Raw genomic sequence first — 6,482 nt, forward strand, 5'->3', positions numbered from 1 at the left:
GGCATAGTCTATGCACTGTCTGTAGGGAAAGGTTAATCCTAATTTCATAATTATATAATAATATTAATTAGGCCATTGCTAGGCCATAGGATTATATCTTAATTATATTTCATTAATTTGTATTTTTTCAAATGTAAATTCTTTAAAGTTAAAATGTTTTAAATTAATTTTTAAAATTGATGATATATTTTTCTACATATTTATTTTTGTATTTCACTAACTTTTAGGTAATTGGTTTTGTGTTTAATTTTGTTTTATTATAATAAAGGCCTATTATAATCTACATTATTTATAATATTTTATTTACACAAGGCTAAATATTTTATTTACAAGTGTTCATGGGCGTCGATCGGTGGGGAAGTAGGGGGACATCATATCGATTGCCCCCCCCCCCACTGTTCACCAATCTTCTATAATTAAATCCCCACTTTTAAAAGCGAATGGAAAGAATAACAATTACGCATGACTCATGAATTTTGTCTAAGTGCGGTACGTATTTTCCGGACCAAAACCGAGTAAAAACGCAATTGTTTATACATTTCGTAACCATCTCAGAAACCACTAGATCGATTTTATGGGTGCAACTCAAAAGTGCACAATTTCTACTTTAAACGATTTAGTCCTTTTGTATATTATTATGACCCGTACGTTATGCTAGTGTTGAATATTATCCACATACATAAGATTACTGTTTTTCCTAATTTCAAAAAATTATAGTTAGGCAATAATTAAATTTTCTATAGCCATTATTAAACAATAATTAGACAGCCTTTGACACGGATGTCTATCTATTTTGATTAAGTGATAGGCCTACCAAAAGTTTACAAACTCCAGTGTTACGTTGACGCAATCTTGCAATGACGTCATAATAATCAGTGGCGGACGGGATTCAAGTGGGGCCGAGCCGACCCTACATTTTTCAAAATTATTTTTAAAAAACAAAGGAAAATTATAATTAGAATTACGTCTGAGAGTACCATTTCCGGCATCTAGAGGTGTCATAATCGTAAATTTTCTTTCTTCAGCCCCAACCATGGTGGGACTGAGGTGATCTACTTTCCCAAATTGTGCAAGTCTCTCCCTGTGCCCCATTTAATTTGCTTTCCTGGAGCCGCCACTGATAACGATAAATTAAGTGAATCACCTTTATGTTTGTGAAATCAAAATGCTAACTAATGTTTTGTGTGCTCCCTCCCTAGTCCTGTTTGATCGTAAATTAGACGGTATTATTTTCACTCACAATAGTGTAGTCGCAATATTACTTACACAAAAGTGAAATTCAAAAAAAGGAGAAAAGCAAAAACCTCTTGATTGATTTTAAAAGTACTGTACATGTAAGAAGACTAAATTAATGACTGTTTTAAGTTTATCATATTTGTTTTTCATGGTTCGAATTTTGAATACGTTACAAGCTAATCAGTAGATAATAAATCATTATTTTTATGAAGGTTAGTTTGCACGAAATACATAAGAGGGCGTAATTATGAGTAAAGGATAATTTTAAAAACCTTTTTTATGATGAGTATTTTAGTGGCAGATTCAAGGGGCCCAGTCGGCCCACCGTCCCTATTTTTTTTTTGAAATTAAAAAATTATATTCAAATTCAGTCTGAGAGTGTAATTTCCGACCAACTAGAGGTGCCATAATCATAAATTTTCTTACCTAAGCCCCAACCATGGTGGGGCTGAGGTGGTCTACACTCTCCATCTGTAAAAGTCCCTCTCTGGGCCCAGCTCTTTTTCAAATTACTGGATCCGCCACTGAATATTTTGAAAATTTCGTATGGAAATAAATGTTATTTGCATTGCTTAAAATCAATTAAAAGGCTATATGCGCCAGCGCTTCCGGGGTCTTAGCCCCCCTGGTCCCAACCAAGGCTTGGGCCTACGGCCCAAGGCTCACTTTTCATTTCGTACCGCCCACTTTCAACCACGGATCGACGCGCTTGCAAGTGTTTAGCAACCCACCGCTCGCTAAAATAATGATTTTGAATAAAAATGAAATTTTATTTTTGGCTAATTAGCACACTTGCCATCACAAGAGAAATTTCAGAGGAATTAAAAAAAAAAAAAAGTTTTTCAATATTTTTATTATGCCCGCCGCTGCCTTAAAATAAGAATTACGTATTTCTATTCCTAATTATATAAATTTAAAGCACTTAACCATCCCATTTCTACAGTGTTCCACCAAACAAATCTTATTTTTATTTTCTTCTCTGTCTAGATGTTTTAGCAAAATTATATTTGCTAAATAAAAAAAAAAAAAAAAATTTTTTTTCAAGATATTTAAAGAGAACATTAACTTTCATTGTTCAATTGGATTTTTGAATGCTTTTTTTTGTCTTTTATTTTAAAATTCTTGGCAGTCAACCATCATAAATCATTTCAAGAATATCGTGAAAACTAAACGAGTTGCAGCTGAAAATGGAACTGGAGGTGCAGCAGTGGTAAAAAATAGAGATAAAAAGAAAAGAAAATGTGAGGTGGTAGAAACAGAGGATGATAAAGGTCAAAGTTGATTTACCAAAATTATGCGTTAATCAGAAACCTATGTTTTCAAGCAGAGAAATATCCTTTTTCCATTAATTAAACATCATGGAGGGATATCCCGCACTCCAGTTGGTGTCAGAGGTATGTACATTATACCAGGGTAGGGCGATTCCATATGTGGCGTACGGGACATTCAGAACCTTTTTTGCAGCCTGATTAATAATTAATATTCAGAAGAAATATCTGATTAATAATTAATATTGAAAAGAAAAATATTTTATCACAATATGTATGTTGTACAATAAGTAACAACACATGATTGCCATTTTAGCTGAAATCAGGTTTTTTGAAGAAAAATATAAAAAAAATTGTTGTAGCCATACTTAAAATGAAGTCAGGAGTCCTAAGAAGAATTTAAAACCAGTTTTTTTCAGATACACATTGATATTATTTAATTACCGCCTTTTAGAAATTTGGGGTCAGTGTGGCGTACGTGACAGCCAAAACGTGGCGTACGAGACATTTCTAATAAGTCCTTTAACTGATACAAACTTAAAGTAGCCATACTTAAGACAGAGTCAGGATTCCTAAGAAAAGAAAAGCACCTGTTTCTTTAAAATAATTGCCACCTTTTAAAACATTTATGCAAGTGAGATGTACGGGACAGACAAAGTACGGGCCATCTCTGAATGAAGCCTAAATTTATATACAGAATAATCCATTTTACATATATATAGGATTTTTTCATTTGCTTAGGCCTACCCTGATCCTAAATTATGTACAGGTAACGTGTCTTTGGATTATGCTGAGGTTAAAAAAAAATTTCCCCATAGTAAACATAATTTTTGAGATTTTGAGTACTTGAATATATAGGCATTTCCCTGTAATGATAGTATATAGTGGATCTACATTGAATTGAACTAATATTAATTTACAAAACTTTTCTTAAACAATATACTAAGATATCACTCTAAACTTATTCCTCCATGATACCACTAATCAGGATAGTCATAGTATATTAATTCCAATTTAAATACATTATTTTATAGCAGATATATGTGTTGAAAACAGCAAATATCATGGTGTGGCATACGGACATGTCCTGTACGCCACGGCACGTGGCGTACGGGACATAATTTATAGGTTAATTTCTTGGAAATTAATTTATAAAAATATCCATAAATTTGCTCTAGCATTATTTATAGACTAAAAGTAGAGGATCTGAAGTAAAAAGTTTTTATCTTTTTAAATTTGGTTTTAGGACTAACTTTTAGACGTCTGCATGGCGTACGGGACACGACGAAAAATCACCATAAAGAAACGTAATTTACTCCGCAATAAATAAAGTGACATGATCAGGACTGATGTTGGCTTATATAATATCCCATCATGTTGACTGGTAACATTAACAACCTTGTATAATCAATCTATTAGTAACTACGCTCACGCTAGCCATTCGCAAATTCGCCAACAGCGAATTGAGATACTTTATTTCTGTAAACAAATTTAAGCTTCGTCTAGGCTAGGCCTAGGCTAGGATTGGCTCTTCGTAAGTTATCGCGAGCAGCGGCGATATCACCTCACTAAGCGACCCTATTTTCACCACATGTTCAGTACAGATTTACAGATCGTCCTTGGCATGCGTATGGACATGTATGGACTTTGAAGCAAACATTCTGATCATTGAATGCACTTGACATGCTAAAACTATCATTCCCACGCTAAGACAGAACGCTAAAACGATTTTTCTTCGGCGATTTCGTTATTTAAAACATGGTTATTATTCTACTTAAAATAGCACATGTATTTTATTCTGAAATCCGAATCTCTCCTTAATTCCGAACGTAATATTCGGTATAAACACAAAAATCAACTTCTTAAACGAGACGATCAGTTAAACCCTGAACAAAACAACAAGCATAGGTCTACCAGATGCCGTGAAAAAGAACTGTGATGTCATGCCATGGAGATTGCGCAAAACCCTCCCTGGGTCCCCTCTATTTCGCCTTCCTGGACCAGATCATTTCCGGGCTAATAGAAGGGTAATTTTCATCCATCGGAGGACAAGTGAAGTTGTCGTCGGGGAACCCATTTTAAAGATAACACTTATGATAAATAATTCATTGAGATCGTGGAAGCAATCTCGACATCGACTTTGTTCGGAAATATGTGACGCATTCAAGTGCGGGGGTTGGGGGCGGGGGCTAAATTGTTCAATATTTTTTAATGGAGATATAAGCAAAATTATATTCAAATTTTAAGACTGAGAGTGTAATTTCCCACCATCTAGAGGTGCCATAATCACAAATTGTCTTACCTCAGCCCCAACCATGGTGGTATAGATCCTCCATCTGCTAAAGTACCCAGTGGCAAAATCAAGGGGACCCAGCCGGCCCGCCCCCACCGCTAAACTGTTCATACAAAAATAGAGATATAAAGATAATTATATTCAAATTTTATGTCTGGAAGTGAAATTTCCAGCCATCACAAATTTTTTTACCTCAGCCCCAACCATGATGGGGCTGAGGTAGTATAGATTTTCTATCTGTGAAAGTACCCTTCCGGGCCCTTCAATTTTGTATTCCTGGATCCGCCACTGGAAATTACAACAAATATGAAGTCATAATACAGTAGCTTGATGCCTATAAAATAACTTAGCATAACAATACCACACATAAGGCTAATTCAAGTTAGACGACTTAAACCAGCCAGATTCTTATCCTGTTAACAGTTATAAATCCTTGGAATAACGACATTATCAACTTGACCCTTAGTGTAGTATCAAAAGTAGCAGCAAAAACAACATCACAAACATACACAGCTTTCAAAGTGAAGAGCTCAGATAGATTGTATTTGTTTACGTTTGCAATGAAAGTTGTTACATAAAAAAAAAAAAATCTTGTTATTGCCATGCCCATAAATCCCATACAATTTGCTTGTGTTTTTTTTCAGTTTAAAATCTGTATCTGTTATTTGTTAATTTTTTGTTATTAATTTTTAGTTTCATTTAGGAGAATGAATCCATTGACGAAATTATCCAGAAGTTCATTTTTCCACGGCTGGTGAGGTCAGGCAACCTCAAAGAAATCATCCCACTCTACTTCGCTGCCGAGGGGAGGGGAATAATAATAATAATAATAATAATATGCAAGTTTTTATAGCGCTCTATACAACTAAGTCTCGGAGCGCTGAGAAGATTTGCGAAGGCCACTGGCTCTAGCCCTTCTACTGGGCACATTCTGTGTTTTTAACATTCAGTATCCTAATAAAGCAAAGAACTATATCGTCCTAAAATCCAAAATGTTTAGATGAAAGAAGCCAACAAACATGTCATTACACTGTTTGGGACTTGCTAGTTGGAACATAAGAGTTTATAACCTCATTCATTTTGAAAGGGTATTTCTCTCGCTAATCTGCCATTATAGGCATGTTTATACGGGTAAAGATAAAATATATGTATTTTGTAAAAAAATAAGGGAATGATTATTTATGGAATTTTTGTGTGGTCTTTATTGATTTGTGGTCTATTGAAATTATTTCCAAGGAGTCAATTTAACCCCCAAAATGGAGTTAAATTTAACTCCAAAAGTGGAGTTAATAAAAAAGATACAAAACGATTCCTTTTCTGAAGTAATATTTACTCTTATATTTCTACTCCCCAAATGTAGTAATATTAACCCCAAAAAGGGGATGGGAATCACCCTCTTTTTGGAGTTAATGATTCTCCCTTTGGGAAGTAAAAATATAAGAGTAAATATTTCTCCGGAAAAGGAGTCGTTCTCTACCTTTTTTATTAACTCCACTTTTGGAGTTAAATTGACTCCTTGAAATTAACAGTGTACGAGTTTTCTAAATCTTTACCATCAAAATCGTATTTCCCCGTATTTAAAATTGCGTTTATTCATACAACATTTAGTTGCTTCAAGTTCCTGTCTCTTATACACATCTAGATGTGTATAAGAGACAGTCTCTGAATGAAGCCTAAATTTATAT

The 6,482-nt window shown here is 34.3% G+C and overlaps 1 long non-coding RNA gene across 4 annotated transcripts in view; it reads left to right on the plus strand.

Moving 5' to 3' along the window:
• LOC117106453 overlaps positions 1 to 6,482 on the plus strand; it is a 20,419-nt gene that overhangs the window by 12,154 nt on the left and 1,783 nt on the right. The window contains exon 2 of one of the 4 annotated variants that reach the window (XR_004445070.1): positions 2,366 to 2,482. The exons of 2 other annotated variants lie outside the window; for them this stretch is intronic. This is a non-coding gene — a long non-coding RNA (uncharacterized LOC117106453). Of the gene's footprint in view, positions 1 to 2,365; positions 2,483 to 2,566; positions 2,631 to 6,482 lie in introns of those variants that run through there. One more of the 4 variants, XR_004445069.1, reaches the window with a different exon arrangement.

The sequence above is a fragment of the Anneissia japonica genome, unplaced genomic scaffold (genome assembly GCF_011630105.1).
Source record: "Anneissia japonica isolate Jap-2015-1 unplaced genomic scaffold, ASM1163010v1 scaffold288087_len32455_cov130, whole genome shotgun sequence".
NCBI classification, from domain to species: Eukaryota; Metazoa; Echinodermata; class Crinoidea; order Comatulida; family Comatulidae; genus Anneissia; species Anneissia japonica.